Source organism: Protopterus annectens, chromosome 1.part0 (assembly GCF_019279795.1).
Source record: "Protopterus annectens isolate FY-2018-M chromosome 1.part0, PAN1.0, whole genome shotgun sequence".
In the NCBI taxonomy this organism is placed as follows: Eukaryota; Metazoa; Chordata; order Ceratodontiformes; family Protopteridae; genus Protopterus; species Protopterus annectens.
Genome location: NC_056725.1, coordinates 782,863,171 through 782,880,996, shown reverse-complemented (window position 1 = coordinate 782,880,996; position 17,826 = coordinate 782,863,171).

The following is a 17,826-nucleotide window of genomic DNA, read 5'->3' as shown; positions in this document are numbered from 1 at the left end:
TGCCATTTTGCAGTAGCTGACAGCATATTTGAGAGTTGCCACCTAAATGTTTGGTATAGCTAACAAAGGCTTTGTGGTTATTTTTCTTACATTCCTTGGCAATTTGTCTTTAGAAATTGGCCTTGGATTATTTTATGAGCGATCATTGTGTCTTCCTAATAATGATCAGTGATGCCTTTCCTTTTGTGAAGTTTGCTCTATAATGTGTTCCTTTCCTCCTTCTGTTGTATAACTTATTTATGGGCGATGACCACCAGATTGGTTTCTTATTTTTGGAGGAGTGCATCTTGGTTTTATTTGGGATGTCTCAATCCATGCATCCCTGTAGATGCTCATAGAATGCACTTGTAAATGGTTTGGCAGATTGTATAGCATTATCCCATAGCAAGGGGGCTTTGGAACTTTCCACTTTGGTCTTGGGAAGTGTGCAGTTTGCTTTTGAAAATGTCTTCACAGTGGTTTCCTTGACTGGTGGGGGGGGGGGCAGGATGTGGATGTCCATTTTGATTACTTTATGATCTGATATTACCAGCGAGGGGTTATCTCTGTTGTGGAACACTGGTACCCCATGTTGGTGATGATCAGGTCAAGTATGTTGTCACCTCTAGTGGGCGTGGTGACCAGCTGTTCCAGGGTGTTTGAGTTTTTAAACTGTAGGAAACATTGGGCAAAGGACGTTGTACATGAGTAATTCTCCCACTCAATGTTTGGGTAGTTGTAATCTCCTCATATAATGGTTCTTTTTGATACTACCATCTATGTTTTAGTTCATGGCTACAGAGTTGTTACCAAAGGGGATGACAATGCACTTATTGGTATTGAGCTTGAGGCCATGGCTTTGACACCAGGCATCTGTCTCAGTGAGGCCCTTTTGTAGGATGTCCACATCTTTAGTATTTACAATTATGGCTTCTAGTTTGCAGTCATCTGGAAACTTCATTAGTCACAGACCTTCCATGTTAAAGTTTACTTCAGGGAAGTAGATACAAAACAGGACAGGACCCAGGACTGAACCTTGTGGTACTGCACTTGTCACTGGTCTAAAGTCATACTTGGAGTCTGCCACTTTCACAGTGTGTGTTCTTGCAGTGAGCCAGTTGGCAACCCATCTTGTGACATAGCAATTTATACCTAGCTTAGTGGGTTTATCTATAATTCCAGAGTGGGGGATGGTGTTGAAAGTCGTGGCAAGATCTACATAGGCTGTGCGAACCACCTTACCCTTGTCTACTGTTCTGGTGACTGCTTCAATGTCATCTATCAGGTGTAGGAGACATGATCTGCATTTTACAAACCCAACATGGTTGTGGTCCAGAGTTTGGAGATTACCAATGTATTTTTTTATGAGTTGTATGATGATACATTCCATGGCCTTGCAGAGCAGGCTCATCAGACTAATGGGGCACTAGTTCCTGGGGTCTGTGGTGTCTCCACCCTTGTGTAGTGGGATAACCATCACTGTGCACCATTCAGCAGGCACAAAGCCTGAGTTGAGGCTATGACAGAACATGGTACGTCAGTGTGGTGCCTATTCATTCCATAGTTTGTGTAGAACACAGCCTGGGAAGGTATCTGGTCCCATGGATGCTGTGATACTGGCTTTGGAGAGTATTTTTTACCTGTGCAGCCGTGATGACAGCAACTTTGCAGTCTTCTGTTATAGAGATGTACTCTTTCATGGGTGAGAGGGGAGTTAAGTTAGCACTGATCCTATCTGCTGATCTGTTGGCAATATCAGTTGGGTCTGTATATTTAGTGCCATTGAACTGGAACTCAGAGCAGATCTGAGTGTTGCCATGACATGGACCTGTCTGTTGGGCAGAGATCTCCTGAGTAGACAGTATGCAACAGAGTACAGATTGAGTTAAATTCAGTCTTGTTGCATGGGGAAACTGTTTGAGGCCAGTAATCCTCTTGTTGAGGTACTTCAGTGGTCTTTCCAGCTGCTGCAGGTGCCTAGTCAGATTCATCGCAAGTGTGTTGTGGTACTCTCTGACGGGTCTGATGACTGATGAGTAGAGGGAACCTCCTTTGACCTACATGCAAAGACCTTGGCAGTTTGTGGGAACACATAGCATGATTGTCTGACCACTTTGTGAATGTGTTTCTGAAAGTAGAGATGACTATCCACATGTGTCCACAGATACCTTATTATCACCTCCATATTTAGGGTGTTGGCACCTATGTGGTATTTGTATGACTGTAGCTCGAGGCCATAATTTTGACACCACATCTGTCTGACTGAGACCCTTTTTAAGGATGTCTCTGTTGTCCCAAACATCGATTATGACAACTTTTTTGCAGTCATCCACAAACTTTACTAAACATAGCCCTTGTGTGTTTGACTGTATTTCTGAAAAGTATACACCAGACAGGAGGGGTCCCAGGACTGAGTCATGGGAAACAACAGTTGTTACCAGCTTGAACAGGAAACCACAATTCTTACCTTGTGTGATCTATCTGTGCCCCAGTTGGCAATCCATCAGATGACATACATATTTATACACAGGTTGTTGATTTTGTGGATACGACATGTGTCTGGGATGTTGGAAAAGGGCTTTTCAAGGTCTATGTGGGACGTGTGTAGCTCATTTCATTCATGTATGTCCTGGGTGACTGCCTTGAAAGCAGTCTAGCAGGTTTGGGAACCATGATCTGCCCCTGACCAAACTAAAATTGGTAGGGTTGGGTGTTTGTAGGCTCCCAATAGCTCTGTTTATGAGTTACATCATGATGGACTCCATGGCCTTACAGATCAGGCTTAATAGGCTTATAAGATAATAGTTCCCATGGTCTGTTGTGCACCAACACTTGTGGAGTGTGCCAAACCTTGTTGTAACACATTCAACAGTTTCATATCCTGTACAGAGGGTGAGGCTCAACAGACTGTTCAGGTGCAGGGTCTGTTTGTTCTGGAGTTCACTTATGACAAAGCTAGGGAAACAATGCAATCCCATAGACGCCGTGTTTTCAGGTTTGGAAGGAGCTGTTTACCCATTCTATATGTGATATCTGTGCTTTTACAATCTCCAGGTATGATTATAGGGCCTTTTGTCAGTGAGAGGGGGGTATGTATGTATGAGCCTGTCTGACAGGATGTTGGCAATGTCAGTCATTTACAGTTTGCACTGACTCAGGACAAGAGGAATCTTGAAGAGTGGATGGGAGATCTTAGGTTTACCCCGGATATCACTTCTGTGTCACTGTTAGACAGAGGCACAGTATACTAACGTCGAAAAAGGGCATAGCAAAATTAATTTAAAATGGGTGGCGAAAGCCAAACACACTCTGGCTAGGCTTATAAATGCCCTAGGGCAGATAGCCTAGTATGAACCCATGAACCTATGAACCTATATGAGTGTGCATTGATATTTATGACATAGCGGAAGGAAACGTCATGGTTATCTATGGACTCCTTCACCTATTATTTTGCCAGAACATGGATTGTTTAATGTTTGGAGTGCACATTGTTTATTCATGATACTGATTGCAGGTTTATCGATCTTCTTTGCTTTTTCACTTTCTGTGAACAACTTAAGTACTTGTGGTACATAGTTTGATTATGACAGGGTTCCAATATATTATATGTGTCTGTTTTCATATAACTGTGTGCACAAGGCAGGATTGGTGAATAGTGACAGGTTCCTGGGGTAAAACATATGCAATTGCCAGATATGTGTGGCCCACTGCTGTACTCAAACATGGCCTAAGTGTGTAAGCATGCCCAGTATGTCCTTTCAGTATGTTGTTGCCTGACATTTGCTTCGTTTATTTAAGTGTGTGAGCATGCCCAGTATGGACATATATGCTATATGTGTGTGAAAAATCAAGTTGGTTTTTACTTCAGGGCTCACCTTTGTGTTGTACATCGACAGGAAGCATGCTGTGCCTGCAGGGCTTCCATGAGTCACTTTGCATAGACTTATCAACATTCCTACATACAGGGGGGACAGCTATTATTTGTACATTTCTACCCGGGGGCACACCTGATTGTTACTGTGGGTGTACATAGGATGAGGGGTTCACCTGACACTTATACACATTTGCTAGGCCTGCACTGCTATGTCAGGTACTCCATTTCAGTCTGTACTGTTGCCTATCATACTGGCTTGAGGCATACTACTGTACTACAGATCTTAGCTTCCAATTTCACGTATATTAGTTTGTGACTTCATAGCCTACCCAACCCACATCACACTGCCTGGTCTGCTGTTATCTGTTTGCATAGGTCTGGGGGGAAGTTCAGAGGGCATGATACAGCATTTGTTTGTGTTTGCGTTAGTCTACAATTGTTCTGCTGTGTCTGTGCTAGTGAAATACTGTTGTGGTTTAGTGGTTCAGTACTGTGACTATAGTGCACAGTATCCTGAGTTAGAGCCCTGTCACTGCTTTTTATTTTCCTGCTGGGCAGACCTGACTCATTAAGGAACAGTAAAGCAGATGTGAGTGTGTTTACTCAACTTTGCCTGACTTTGACCAACATTGCCCAACATTGCCCAACGTTGCCCAATGTTGCCCAATGTTGCGCTAGTTTGCACGGTGCTTAAATATGCTAAGTAGTGGTAAAATGTGCTTAGCACTGCTTTATATTGCTTAAAATAGGGCACTCATGCCTCAGGTGGTGCTGCAGGGCTGCCTATGTTGGATACACATAGTACACTCCCTATACATGTTTGGAAACAGGTAGTGTCAAGTTAGGCATCCCTTTTATTGTATGTGTGAGTCAGAGAGAGGTGTCATTTCCAGGGTTCCTTCTGAGTCAGTGTATGTGCTATGCATTGCCTACTGGGGCAGGCTCAGATTGTTCCTCCTCCGAGTCACGCTGTGCCTGTGCAGGCCTTGGCAATGGTGGGTGGCTGTTTGGCCCTGCCCCATGCTGTTCCTGCTGCAGCTGTTTTTGTAGGATCATATTGTGTAGCATGGCACATACCATGACAATTTGGGTATATGTAGTTGGTGAGTACTGCAAGGCTCCACCAGATGTGTCCAGGCACCGGAACCATGACTTGAGCATCCCAAACACACGCTCAATAATGTTTCTTGTTTGTGCGTGTGCCTCATTATGGAGTTCTTGTTCGGGTGTGTGTGCATTTCTGATGGGTGTCATCAGCCACGGCTCCAGTGCGTATCCAGCATCCCCCACTAGGTCACCGTCAGGGATGTCCCCATTGGCAAATCTCTGGTAAAGCTGCATCAGATGCCAGATGTGGGAATCATGATAGCTTCCAGGGCAGCCAGCACACACATTCATTATTATGCCCTGGGCATCGCACATGACCTGGCAGTTGATTTAGGGGAAGCCCTTGCGGTTGATGTCGACCCTACCCTGCTCACCGGGTGGTGCTTTGATGTGTATGTGCGTGCAGTCTATTGCACCCACTACCTCAAGGTATTCTGCTATTTGGTGGAAAAGATGCATATTGCTGGCCAATGCCTCACTGGAATTGGGGAAATATACGTGCTCACTGACATGTGCTGACATGGCATTCAGGAACTGGTGCAGTACCCTGGATGCTGATGCCTGTGAAACCCCCATCATATCACTAGTTGGTCTCTGGAAGGTACCTGTAGCTAGTATTCATAGGCCAACACATACCTTGGTATTCACTGGGATGGGTTCCCCTCTGTTGGCTCTGTGTGTGAGGTGTGGCTGGCACAGCTCAACAATTTGCTGCAGGCGGTCTCTGTCCACTCTATAGCACTCCACTATCTCCAGCTCATGTAGCCCCTGGTAGGTTACCATGGGTCTGTACACTCTTCTCCGTCTCCTCACTGTAGGTTGCTCAACAGCATTCATATCACCACCCTCAGCACCTTGCACATGTTGGTTTATGATAGCAATAGCAGCCCCTAACATTTTGTCTGACTTAAGCTTTTTAAGTTTTCACTCTTTATATACTGCAGTGTTGCAAAGTTCTTGGGAAAAAACAGGGTGGACTGCTGTTTGCAGAGTTTAAAGGGCTGGGCTGGGCTGGGCTAGTCTACTGCCTGTGTAATTGGCTGATTGTGATATATTTCACCTGGCAGCTCTGCTAGTTCTCCTTGGTTAACTTCCTACTACTTCTTTTCCTTCCTTTTCCCCTTTCTGTTTCCACAAGGGGCAGCACCGTGCAAATAAGCCCCCATGGGTGCACACACTGTGTGCACGTTTGCAAGAAATTTCAGATATATCCACGGCGTACACCTTTGGTTTCTTGTTTTAAGCTAGGACAACTGTAAATATGCCTCTTGCAATCAGGAGCAACTCAGGGCAAACACAAGCCACTGTGCTACAATCAGCTTAGAGTCTTTCAGACTTACCCCCTCATGATGTCACCTATCTTCTACTCTACTACTCCCCTACTCCTACACTTACACTCTAGGGACATGGCTCTCATGCCAGGGAAAATTGGGATTCACTATCCTTATCCTCATTTGCATAGGATTGCCTACTAATGCTTGGTTACATCTCTCGCTCTGAGCCCCCCCCCCCCTTAGCAACCACTACTCACTGGCCATGTTATTTTCAGCCTGCCATTTACCTACATGGCAGAACAAGCTGTTTAGTGAAAATGCCCATTTGTGGCTATTTTTCACTTTTTTCATTTTATTTAAAGCGCAGCACGTTTGCCCACCGCTGCGCTACGCTTAAACATCAGTGATCGGGGAAAAAATGGATTTTAAGGATTTACAACATTTGCAAATGCCAAAGGCCTTATATTTGGCCATTGGCATGCTTCCTCAACTAGATGCATCCTTTATTTGGAGCTGTCATAGCTCCGTTTGGCTATTTGCAGAATGGTACTCCGTTACCAACGGAGTACATTTCTGTAAATAACACTACTCTTACACGGACAGGTTAGTGTTTCCTGGATCGCAAATTGACCTCATTTGCATAGCTTTCAGCAGCAAATGAGGTAATTTGCATACCATAACACTGTCCGTGCAAGAGTAGCTTTAGAAGCTCTCATGCATGCCCCTGCCGGCTATTGCTGAATCGCTCGGCAGACATATTGCCTGTCTGCCGTCTTACACTACTCTTACACTCAGTGCAAGCCTTCGTGAATCCAGCCCTATGTTTTTAAATTGTGTATCTCTTTAAACTTGGAAAGCATTTGCACTTTTCTTGATTTGATTGTATGATTTTATATGACATGTATTTTAAAATGCGTGTGAGTTTTTAAGAATTCATTTTGGTCTGAGGAAGCAACCAGGACAGGTTGTGAAAGTGCTTACCCTTGTAATAAAGTTTCTGTGGAATCTCATTTGGACTTTATTTGGATTTCTACTTGGATTTGAGCTCTTTTATGGTGGTTCAGTGTTTGGAACAGATTTTTGTTTTTGATAATACAAACTCTATACATTTCACAGTGCAGGAATATGGGTGAAACATCTTACAGTCAAGTCACTTTTATATCTGTATTGCTAAGTTACTACGTTTCATGCCTGCTGCCTAAAATTTTCCAGTATAATTAACAGCACTATTAAATCAACACAAAATACCTCTGGCTAACAGCGGGAGAAATTCTAGAAGATCCACTAGAGTTGTCCTACAGCAGCTCATTTAACATTGGAACAATCAAGAACATGTTTTTGTAAAACACATACAACAGTAGTACCAAAACGTTCTCACTTTGTAGAGCTGCAGTTGAACAAGATAAACACTAGTATAGTTTTACTTTAGTATACTGCCTTATAGAGATGAAGACAATAAAAACTTAATAACATAACAAGGAAACAACTTCTGCATACATAAATACATGCATTACATATCTATGACTGAGAAAATACAGGCTTTCATGAGTACATCAGGTTCAAGGAATTTTATATTTAATATATGGGCATATGTAAGTACTCTGTTTAATAAAATCTGTATAATTTTCAGAGAAATATGTTTTTTTTTATTATTATTCTCTCCCTCTCTGTATCTCTCTTTCAGTACATAAATAAATAGGAAATGGACTCAGAAAACAAATCAATCTGGTTTGCAAGCAGAAATGTATGCAATATATTCAACAAACATTAAAAAAGAAAAACAACTATATAAGAAAAAGATCACACTTCTTCACAAGTGGTAATATCAATTTTATAGGATCATTGCTTCATTTGGTACTTGCTAGGCTATTGATCTGTGAGGATCGTAAGATGCCTAGCCTTACATTCCCAAGTTTTTGCCTTTGTATTTTGCACATAACCTAGAGGTAGGTAGAACAAAGATATGTTGGGATATTTACTTCTTTCCTGTATGCATGATGGACATAGGTAGTAAACTTGGGGTGAATTTACCATTCCCATCCATTTGTCCATATTATGCTTGAGTAGTATAAGAGAAGTACTTTGCTTTTTGTGAAGTGTAAGATGGGTCCCATAGAAGAAGCATTCTCTTTGATATTCCTGCCCCTCCGACATGTCCTGTTTATGCTGTAAATGAGATTAGGATCCCCTGAGCAGATAATCATGCTACCACTGGACTTGCAAATGCGTAATAGGTTTGAGAAGATTTTTTTTTGTGTGAGAAAGCATTATTGTTGTTGCTCCAGTTGTGACAACTGTTTGAAAAGATACATGCCAAATGATGCGTTATATTTAATGACAGTCTTGATGAGAGTTAAGTACAATGGAAATGCTGCATCCCTGAAGCTGGAGTCCAACCCTTTACATATAAGCTGTGTGATGGCAAAGGACTTCCTTACAACAATGGATATGTGAAGACTAAAGAACAGCTTGTTGCTGATGCATATTCCCAAATCTCTGACTATGGGATTGACTTTCAGGAATGTGTTGTCACTAAAATAGCTACAAGAAAAGTCATGTAGGATGTAATTATGCATTTATTTGCATTCGGTTTTAGTCTATGGTTTTAATGCAAGCCTTCACATGTATGTGGTATCTGCATAATTATACTTGTGTGTATGTTTTATATATATATATATATATATATATATATATATATATATATATATATATATATATATATCGAGTAGAGCCACTGGAGTGATCCCTGGGGTGAATTTTCTATTTCCCATCCACTCATCAAGATTTCTCTTGAAGAAGGCCTGTGCGGTGTTCTGTTTGACATGTATGGGAAGTCTATTCCATAGCATGGGCAGTTTCTGGGTTATGAACCTGTCATTCCAGCACATTCTGTTGATTGTGGTAATGAGACTGAGGTCTCTGAAGCATGTGGTGCAGAGGGATTGAGATTTCTTTAGATGTAGGATTTCTAACAGAGATCGCCTCTAAGTAGGCTATATGAGACAGGGAATAGTTCGAGTTTTTTGAGTCTGCCCATATAGGACAAGTGTTTAAGGCCTAGGATCCTCTTTGTGAGGTACTTCTGCGGCCTCTTCAGTTGTTGCAGGTGTCTAGTGAGGTATATGCCAAATGGGGCATTGTACTCGATGATTGGTCTAATGAGGGAAGAGTAGCGGGAGACATTGACGTCTTTCTTCCTGGATGCAAAACCCTTAGTAATGAGATGTGCCACATAGAAGGACTTTCTGACCACAGTGGCAATGTGGTGGTCAAAACAGAGGTTGCTGTTAACCTGTGTTCCCAGATCTCTTATAATACCTTCTGTGTTCAGTGGACTACCATCGATGTGGTAATTCATGGAAACAGGGTTTTTCCCAAAGGGGATGATGACACATTTTTCGGCATTGAGCTTAAGGCCATGGTTCTGACACCAGTCATTGGTCTCAGTGAGGCCTTTCTGTAGGATGTCAGCATTACTTGGGGAGGTAATAATGGCTACAAGTAGACAAAATTTCCAGCACCAAATACAGTGAAAAGCATCAAATGAGGCTAGTAAGTTAAATACATCAGTATTTTATTTAAATATAATAAGCATCCCAAGCAGGCTTTCCTCAGTGGGAATGAAAGTAGTAACAACGTTGAAGTTACACACACACACACACACACACACACACACACACACACACACACACACACACACACACATATATATATATATATATATATATATATATATATATATGTTACTGTTGTTGTGTCTTTCGGCTTTTCCTGGTTAGGGGTCGCCACAGCAGAACTCTGGTCCGCTAATGATTGGCAGTTGATTTTTACGTGCTGAGTTGCCAGCCCTAATGCAGAACCTTCAATGAAGGTACGCCCATTCACACAGGTCTCCACGCAGAAGACGCTCTAGCTGAGAGTCGAACCAGTCAGTTTCTTACTGTGAGGCAACGCTACCACAGCACCACCACCGCACATAAATCATCCAATAGGATTCTTCCCAAAGTGATCTTCCCAACATTCCAATTGTTTCCTGTGTGGAAAATAAAAAGAGAATAAAAAGTTATGCAATAAAACCATATAGTTAATGTCTAGTGTAATAAGTATAAATAAAACACATAATATTATAAGTGGTCATTCAAACTGGGTGAAAACAGAGCACCCAGTTTAATGAAAGTTACTAATGGCTCCCAACTTGCAATTGTCTGTGAACTTGGTCAGCCAGAGTCCCTTTGAGTTGGCCTGGACTTCTGAGAAGTAGATACCAAACAGGAGAGGACCCAGGAACGATCCCTGTGGGACTCCACTTCTGACTGGTCAGCAGTCTGACTTGGAGTCAGCTACTTTCACACTGTGGGTTCTGTGTGTGGCAGGTTTGCAACCCACCTAGTGATATAGGGGTTGATGCCTAGCTTAGTGAGTTTTTCTATGATTACTGAGGGGGGAATGGTATCAAAGGCCTTGGCCAGATCAAGGTAGGCTGTATGAACCACCTTGCCTTCATCCACAGCTGTGGTGACTGACTCAAAGAAGTCGACCAGGTTGAGCAGGCATGATCTACCCTTCACAAAACCAAACTGTGTGGGATCCAGAGTTTGGAGGTTCCCTATATCTTTGTTTATTAGGTCCATGATGATGCGTTCCATAGCTTTGCATATCAGACTTGTCAGGCTAATGGGGCGATAGTTCCCAGGGTCTTTAGTCACTCCTCCTTTGTGGAGAGGGATGACTATAGCAGTGCGCCATTTGGTAGGGACAAAGCCTGAGGTGAGGCTGTGATTGAACAGGACACACAGGTGAGGTGCCAATTTTCTCTGTAGTTCATGTAGAATACAGCCAGGGATATTATCAGGTCCCATAGAAGCTGTATTCTTGGCCTTGAACAGTGCTGTTTTAATCTGTGCAGCAGTAATACTGGGTGCCTGGCAATCTACTGGTATTATGACTGGTTCTTTGGGGGGAGAAGGGTAAAGTTGGCACTGAATCTGTCGACCAGTATATTGGCAATATATGTTGCCTCGGTATAGGAGGTACCATTGTGCAGTAGCTTAGAGCATATCTGGGTATCGCCATGGAGATTCTTTACATAACTATAGAAGGCCTTGTGGTTGTTTTTACTATCTGCTGTAATTCTGTTTTCATAGCTAGCATTACAGGATTTGATGAGGGATCTCAACTTTTTGTTGAAGCTGATAAGGGAGTTTTTCCAGTCTTGGGACTTCACTTTATTCCGCATCAGTTTCTCCTTCTGTTGTAGAGTTTGTTTATGGCAGGGGACCACCAGATTGACTTCCTTTTTGTGGAGGAGAGTGTCTTGGTTCTATTGGGTCTGGCAAGATCCATGCATTTGTGTACGTGTTTATGCAATGCATTGGTGTATGATTTGGCAGTCATGCAACTATTGTCCATTTGCATGGGTGGAGTGAAGTTAGCCACCTCTGTTTTTAGGTCCCCAAAGTTAGCTTTGGAGAAGTTTTTCATGATGGTTACCTTTGTGGGAGTGGGAGTTATGTGGATTTCCAAGGTGATTAGTTTGTGGTCATATCTAACCAGGGAGGAGTTGACTATTGGTGTAGAGCAACAGTCGCCCATGTTAGTAATGACCAGACCAAGGATGTTGCTACCTCTAATGGGGGTAAGAATGACCTGGTGCAGGGCATTGGAATTAATGAATTCCAGGAAACATTGGGCAAGTGTATAGTTACATGAGTAGTTTTCCCAGTTAATGGGGAGGTTAGTTGAAATTGCCCAGTATGAGAGTGTTAGGTTGGATCCTAATATTCCACAGGGTGCTTAGGAATGTGAAGTGTGAGTCTTGGGACATGGTTGAGCACCTATAACAGGCTATGACCTGAATCACTGACTTACCCAATGTTAGCTGCACCTGAAGTATCTCTGATGCATTATGTTGGACTACCAGTCTGGAGGTGTGCGCATCTTTTATGAATATGGAAACACCATCGCCTTTGGAGCTTCGGTGCAAGTTCTGGGGCCAAAAGGTGTGGAATGAGTTATAGCCTGGTAGTGCAGGGGTGCTTTCTGCTGCCTTGAACCAGGTCTCTGTTACAGCACAAATGTCGATGTTCTCCATTTTAAGGAGTGCTTCCAGTGAGTGCATTTTGAGATTTAGACTTCTAGTGTTGAGCAGCATGACCCTCAGACTGCATTTGTTTGTAACTGTTATGGTGGTAATTTGGTCTTTGGAACACCACCTAAAAAAGGCACTATAGGGGCGGCAAGATCCTTGGTTAGTATCCGGAAGCCCAGGGGTGACAGATGCAGGCCATCTTTGGCAAAACATCGAGGTCTGTCAGTCAGTCATGTCATCCCAGGCAGACAGATACTGGATCTCCTTAGAAAGACACCAGAAACTTAGCCAGTCATTGAAATCAATCATTTTCTGCTTGTACTATGGTATTATTCTGGGTGATGGTAGGATGCTGCTCAGGGCTAGGGTCATACCCACCTGGGCTACATAATCCAAGAGCTCCTCCATGTCTCTTTTCATGTAGTCCAGGAAGGTACATCTCAGGTTATTCACACCAAAATGTACAATGACAGAGTCATATTTGTACCTGTTGTTGAGGGACCTGAGTGTGTGTGTTATGTGGGGGATTCTGGCACCTGACAGACAGCTGACTCTTACTTTCTCCTTATTCAACCTAGTGAGTGGGGCATCAGTGTGCCTCACTATCAAGTCACCTGTGTCTAGTGTGCTGGGCATGCTGTTTTGTGTCTCGTGATTAGTGTTGTTTTGTGGTGGTTGAGTGCATTTTTGCCTTGGAGCTCTCTGCTGTTTAGATAGATTTTTATATAGAACCTCCACAAAGGTGGGTGTGTGTTTGTGTTTTTATGTAAAGGCTGTGCTGGTGTGTGTTCTGGAGGGCTATATGTTCCATGTGGTGTGTTCCAAGTGTTGACCTTCTCCTCTTGACCAGCTATTCTGGTCTTGGCTGGAGAGTGTGTGACTTCCAGTTTGGATATATAAGTGCATCTCTTGCAAGTTTGAGTACTGAGAGGTAAGAGGAGAGGGTTGTCATTGTACATGAGGCAGTTGCTACATTGCCACAGGATGCCCAAGTTCACCAGGTTAATAGGAAAAAGCACAGGGAATTGACCCTTAGACATGCCTGGAGGGGTGGGCATTAATAATAAGTACTAGAGCTGTTTCCTTGTAGAACGTTTAGTGCTGGTAGCACTTTTGTGTGCTACAATAATCGCTCCAAGAAGTCTGGTATGGAAAAGTGCTAGACTAATAAGTTAGTAAAAGTGCAGGACAGGAGAGAACTAGCAGATCTAAGGGAAACATTGAAGAGCAGACTTTGGCACCTCTCAGAAGTTTATAAACAGTCCTGGATACAGCAAATCTGTATCTGGACTAGAAAAGTTACAGGAAAGGAGGGAAACAAGTGCAAATGTGGGCTTTTAAACCAGAAAGTTGAAAGAGATGGAAAAACTGCCCAAATGGCCAATAAACTACAAATTCTGGGCCAGAAACCACTCCTCTTGTGGTAGATAGGCTACCTAGTGCTTACCACTCCCACTGATAAGCTAGAAGCCTTCCCTCCAACACAGAAAGGCTTGGGGAGCTCAATAGCTTACATACAGTCCTGAATACAGCAAATCTGTATCTGGACTAGACTAGTTAAAGTAAAGGCGGGAAAAGTGCAAACATGGGCTTTTAGACCAGAAAGTTGAAGGAGATGGAAAAAACTGCCCAAATGGCCAATAAACTACAAATTCTGGACCAGAAACCAGTCCTCTTGTAGTAGATAGGCTACCTAGTGCTTACCACTTCCACTGACAAGCTAGAAGGCTTCCCTCCAACAGGGAAAGGCTTGCGGGGCTGAGAAGCTTACAAACAGTTCTGGATACAGCAAATCTGTATCTGGACTAGACTAGTTATAAGAAAGGTGGGAAACAAGCGTAAATGTGGGCTTTTAATCCAGAAAGTTGAAAGAGATGGAAAAAAATGCCCAAACGGCATTTTTATAAAATATATATATATATATATATATATATATATATATATATATATATATATATATGTGTGTGTGTGTGTGTGTGTGTGTGTGTGTGTGTGTGTGTGTGTATATATATATATATATATATATATATATATACACACACACATATATATATTTTATATATATATATATCTATCTATCTATATATATATATATATATATATATATATATATATATATATATATATATATATGTCCCCCAGCTTATCTCTGACCCCCTTGGGCTTACTCCAGTATTACTCGGGTCAATTAGGGATGCTAAGGTCATCCTGAGGACTCAGCAGTCTCCGCTTCCATCCTGTGAAAGGTTTGTTATATGTCCTACCCATTCCCTGCCCAGCCAGAAATGCAGATCAATCTCATTCCAGGGCAACTGCCGTCATTGAGCCATGCCTCCCCAAAAGAAGCTTCACTGATGAATGCTCACACAGCTGGGATAGACACGATCATCCCTCCTTGATGACCCATCATCACCACAGTTGCTAATTGAACTTGGATTGACTGCGCTGTAGTCAAGGTTTTATCCCTCTATACCACTAGAATAAACTGGGTATGGGATATCTTATCATGGAACTTATCTCAATGCTCTGGAAATGAAACTGTGATTCAAGCAGAATAACTGTAAATTTCAAAGGTCACTGTTATGCTTTTTAAACATTTAAAAAAGGGAGATTTCACCCCTACCCCCGAACTTCCCTACATGGGGGACTGCATCCCTAATTTTTTTACTTATTTATACTAAATCTGAGATAACTGCACCTCAGTGTAGAGTGAATACTCCAAGATACCCCAGTTTTGGAGTTAGTATTCCCCCATTCACACCTGTAGTTCTGCTGTTCCAAGAATTATAATTGTTGGTGTTGAACATTCCATGAGCACCTACTTTTATCAAGTTTTAGAAAATCCTATGGATAACTTAAAATGAGACTGTGTAGTCTTTGTGCTGATATGAATGATGGGAAAAAAATCATCCTAGTAGACAGACATGGGAGTGGCATGCCTAGGAAACACAGGGTAAACGGGTAAAGCTCACTGCTCTTCCAGAAGATTCCACAAGCAGAAGGATGCAGCCATTAATTCTACCTCCCATAGCCATACGTCGATCTGCTTGCCAGCTACTGAAAATCTATGCAACTCACAGGTATAAAAAAATACAACAATTCTACTTCTGCCATAAGTAATGCTCATATGGACCCCAGAACCTGAACTACTCTGTAACTAAAATATTGTACCACAGAATAAACTTTACTGAAGGAACAGTATTAAAATACAACCATTTTTACAGTACTGTAGTTAAAAAACTATTTTATATGACATCTACTTTTCAATAATATGTATAATTCTCTAAGCTTTCAAGTAACATGCACTATCATCATTTCTTGAGTAGAAGCTAAAGGCACACCTCTCAACCTTTTACAGCAATAAAGCTGGGCAAAGCCAAAAATAATGAGGAGACAAAGGCTCAAAATTAGGGAAGGATTTTAAATATTGCTTGTATAAACCTAGAACGTTGCTAGCATAACAGGATTTGACTTAGCTTGCATTTCTTGAAGGATATGAAGTCTGAAACTCAAAGGTGTTACTGCAGTCCTTATTGATTTACCAGAAAACCTCAAATTTTACAAGGCACAGGTCAAAAATATGAGAATCTGTACATTCTATGAAATTCTGGACAGTTGAGAGACATGACTAAAGGATATTTTCTGCACTCATGAATCTTATCCCTGCGTTTTTGTACACCTACTTAAATTTATACTACAGCGGTCATATCCTGTTACAGGATCTTGCATTCTATGCATTTACCCCCCCCCCCCCGGTCAATCAAATGTTTACCTTGGACAACACCGAGTCACTGCAGACCATATTATGTTTCACTCTAGCTCTACTCACCTGCTTCTAGCCCTGTCTGTGTCTCTGTTACTTATTCTAGCTACTTTTCCTTAAATTACTATTTACCCAGATATGCCATTTCAACTGGCAGACCAGACTCAACACTTCAACACCTTTTCTTCTAGCATTTTCATTCCATCTCTAACCCACCACTTTTTGATACTAAAAAGTCATTTATTCAAGAATGCACCTTTTCTGCTGGAAGACTCAAGCTACACATGCCAGAATCACATTCTCTCTTTTTCTCTCTTTTATACTCAGGTCATATCCATACTAACCCAGGATCCACTGCTGAAAATGCATCACATCTTACCTATTAAATGGCACAAAACTCAGAGTGTCAATTCAAATACTAACATCTCTGCTTTGGTACTCTTGACCTTGATTTCATATGCCCATTTATAATGGCTTCATTTGTTTACTTTCTTTATCGTATGTGATCTTTTAATTGATTCTATATTTCAGTATGGAGCTTTCATCTTAGGGCCTAAAGGACCTTCCTTGTTATCAAAAGTAAATAAATAAAAGTTAAGAATGAAATTATCGCAATGTATTTTAAACTAATGACCCATCACATTGTTAAACAATATAAAATAAACACAAGACCAATGTGCACTGCATTTGAAGACTAGAACCTTATTGCTGAAGGACAAAGCCTAGTGATAATTTCCTTTTTGTTACACCTTGTTATAATATCAGCATGCCTGTCCCTCCCAAGAATGTTTGGCTTTACATATCCAGTAGATTAACATTGTGAGTCAGGTGCGGACTTCTCTGACTTCACAGAAGTACTGCAAAATATCAGGCAACATGTTTAATTAACAACAGCTGATACTGTATTATAAATCTATTAATGATATGCTGTGATAGGAGCATGGACATGTACCCTCATCTCTCAATGAGGTACAGGCCTCATCGGTTCAATTACCAACTTACAACCTACATTGTACTATAAAATTACTAGCAACTGATGCAAACCTGGACATCTGTTATAGTGAACATTTAAAAGTATAGATGGCAGGCTGCATAATATATAAGCACTTAAAAGCAGCTGCCTCACCCAGTGGAGAAAACCTAAAAATGTATACTTTACATAGTGTTTTAGATTTGAATTTGAAAATGTAGTATGAGATACTCCAGTCTCACTTAAAACATGGGAAGTTACTTCTTTAAGAATTTAGGGAAACAGCTTATTGTGGATCAGAGATTATGATACATGGCACAAAGGCAGACTAATCAACCTCAAGAACCAGAGTTGCTTCTAATATTTTAACTATTTTCCCATGAAGACAGCCTTTTTATTTGGATAAGACTTTAAGCCAAGGTTACAGCTGCCTGAAGGTGAGATAGTTTAAGTGGAGTTTAAAGATCTTATGACACTTTTTAAAGAAGTAGGGGCTCAATTATTATTTTTATAAAAACATAACCTTAGAAACCCTTTTTTGTTACTCTCACTAAATTTTGCACATCTGCAATTACCATAAGCACACATAACCTAAGGAAGCATTTTACCTGATACGTATGCCCTCCTCTGTCACCACCTCTGTCTGTGGCACATCTCTGTGTATCTGAATATAATTACCAGACCATTCAGAATTGTGCACATCAGCATATTGTCAAGTCACAGCCATTTCTACATGCTGCCTATCACTGCTTCTGCTTGTGAATACATAAC